We start from the raw sequence: 2732 nt of genomic DNA on the forward strand, positions 1-2732 counted from the left end.
CCATTGCGCTCCAGCCTGGGTAACAAGAGTGAAACTCCGTCTCAAAAAATAAATAAATAAAAATAAATAAATAAATAAATAAATAAAACAAGCACCTGCCAGTGCCAGAGAATAAGTGCTGCTTCAGTGACAGCCATATCCCATGTCACTTGAGGGCAGGGAAAGGAGAAGCCTCCCCTCCAGCCCTTCATATTATTCAGTAATGGCACATGGGAACTCATTCCAGAGAACTGGCAGTGGCTGAACAGAGACTGCCACCTTCGGCTACGGATCCTCTTTCCAGGGCTGTTGCTACTTCTCCCTTTAGTTGAAATAAGAACTGTTCTTTGGGCTTTGCCACTTTCTCTGACCCTTTAAATGGTTAGGGAGCTGAGCTGTTATTTGCCTGATGAAGTCCCTTTGTCTTACAGATCCCACGCGGACGGCGAGTATGATCTGGTGCCCCGAGACATGGCTTACATCTTCAGTGGTGCTTACGTGCCCCTGAGCTGCCGAATCATTGAGCAGGTGAGAGCATGTTACTCTTGCTTCCATTCATATTTCACTCTCTTTGATTTCTCTTGGCCCCTGGCCTGTCTCAACTTTGTTTTTTCTTTGAGAGATGGAGTCTTGCTCTGTTGCCCAGGCTGGAGTGCAGTGGCACGATCTCAGCTCACTGCAACCTCCGCCTCCCCGATTCAAGTGATTCTCCTGCCTCAGCTTCCCAGGTAGCTGGGACTACAGTACACTCAGCTAATGTTTGTATTTTTAGTAGAGATAGGGTTTCATATAGATTGGACCAACTATATGTTGGCCAGGCCGGTCTCAAACTCCTGACCTCAGGTGATCCCCCCACCTTGATCACCTAAAATGTTGGGATTACAGGCGTGAGCCACTGCACCCGGCCCTGTCTCAGCTTTTTGCTACTTGAGTAATGAGCAAGAAACGTGACAGTCTGGCTGCTGTACCCTTCCTTTCCTAAGCCTGACACTGTCTGTAGCGTTGAAACAGTGCTTACGCCTTCTCAGGTGCTAGAGCGGCGAAGCTGGCAGGGCCTTGATGAGGTGGTACGGCTGCTCAACTGTGGTGACTTTGCATTCACAGGTATGTGCCATCGACAGTGGGGTAGGCTGGTAGTGAGGGGTGGGCTGGAGGCACCACTCAGGACTAGCGTGTCAGGGAAGAGCTGAATCTGGTCTGATCCTCACAGACATGACCAGGGAAGACAAGGCTTCCAGTGAGTCCCTGCGCCTCATCTTGGTGGTGTCCTTGGGCGGTTGCACATTCTCTGAGATCTCAGCCCTCCGGTTCCTGGGCAGAGAGCAAGGTAAGAGACAGCACAAAGATGAGAATTGGCCTGCATTGTATCTGGCCAACAAAGCGTCGGCTGGGTGCGGTGGCTCACGCCTGTAATTTCAGCACTTTGGGAGGCCGAGGCAGGTGGATCACCTGAGGTCCGGATTTTGAGACCAGCTTGACCAACATGATGAAACCCCATCTCTACTAAAAATACAAAAATTAGCCAGGTTTGGTGGTGGGTGCCTGTAATCCCAGCTACTCGGGAGGCTGAGGCAGAATTGCTTGAACCTGGGAGGCGGAGGTTGAAGTGAGCTGAGATCGTGACACTGCACTCCAGCATGGGCAACAGAGCGAGACTCCATCCCAACACACACACACACACACACACACAGACACACACACTCTCTCTGAACACACACACACACACACACACACTCAACACACACAGACACATTCTCTCTCTCTCTCTCTCAACACACACACGCACACACTGAACACACACACACACTCTCTCAACACACACACACACACTCTCTCTGAACACACACACACACACTCAACACACACAGACACATTCTCTCTCTCTCAACACACACACACGCACGCACACACTCACTCACTGTCCTGCACAGGAATATTTTTCTCCTGGCCTTGGGGTACAGCTTGCCATAGCCTTACTGTGGGCTGCTGTCGCAGGGAGCCAGTTACGCTAGGCATAGAAAGTAGTGGTGCCCAGGAGTATGGCACTCATGTCTCTGTCTGTAAACTGGTGCTCTGATCCCATGGGGACTGTGGAACTGGAGGGGCTGCATGATTACCACGGGGGCATAAGATCTGCACTGTCTCTTCTGCTGCTGCATTTGCCTCCTTAGGCTACAGGTTCATTTTCCTGATGACAGCAGTCACAAACAGTGCTCGCCTGATGGAGGCCATGAGTGAGATGAAAGCCTGATGTTTGTCCCGGCCAGTGTTGACATCTTCCCTGGACACATTCCTCAGTGGGATGGAGGCTATAACCACGTGTCCACCAACTACCCCGCGGGGGGAGCATGGAACACGTTGGGATTTAGAGAACGTATCTAAGAAGAGAGTTCACTTCCTACTCCCAGGACAGTTCTCTTTTCTGTTCATGAAGTACAACCCATGCTGCTAAGATACCGAGCAGGAAGAGGTAGCCTTTGCTAATCCTGTTCGAATATCCTTGTAAATAAAGCCTCTGCTCTCGGATGTAATGTGTTCGGTGTTCTAGACACGCACCTCCATCTTTATTAGTGAAAGCCCCGTGGGGTCCTCTGCAGGGACACCACATGCTTCTTGGCCTGGATGCCGTAGTGGCTGCAGGCTGGTCTGGTTCTTCCCTGTAAAAATCACTCAAATGCTCTATTCCTCAGTTTCTTCAACCATAAAATGAGGAGGGGTGAGGTGACCAGCAAGCACATTTCCAGCTCTAAAAT

General features: G+C 50.6%; 1 protein-coding gene across 1 annotated transcript in view; it reads left to right on the plus strand.

Annotated features, from left to right (window-relative positions):
• The first annotated feature begins 419 nt into the window (after positions 1–419).
• Positions 420–2732, plus strand: part of PRC1 (protein regulator of cytokinesis 1) — a 34423-nt gene continuing 32110 nt past the window's right edge. Inside the window, exons 1-3 of the mRNA XM_037730494.1 lie at positions 420–507; positions 1008–1083; positions 1190–1306. The gene's annotated coding sequence lies outside the window, so the exon portion shown is untranslated. The remainder of the gene's footprint in view (positions 508–1007; positions 1084–1189; positions 1307–2732) is intronic.

This window comes from Cebus imitator, unplaced genomic scaffold (genome assembly GCF_001604975.1).
Source record: "Cebus imitator isolate Cc_AM_T3 unplaced genomic scaffold, Cebus_imitator-1.0 Scaffold348, whole genome shotgun sequence".
NCBI classification, from domain to species: Eukaryota; Metazoa; Chordata; class Mammalia; order Primates; family Cebidae; genus Cebus; species Cebus imitator.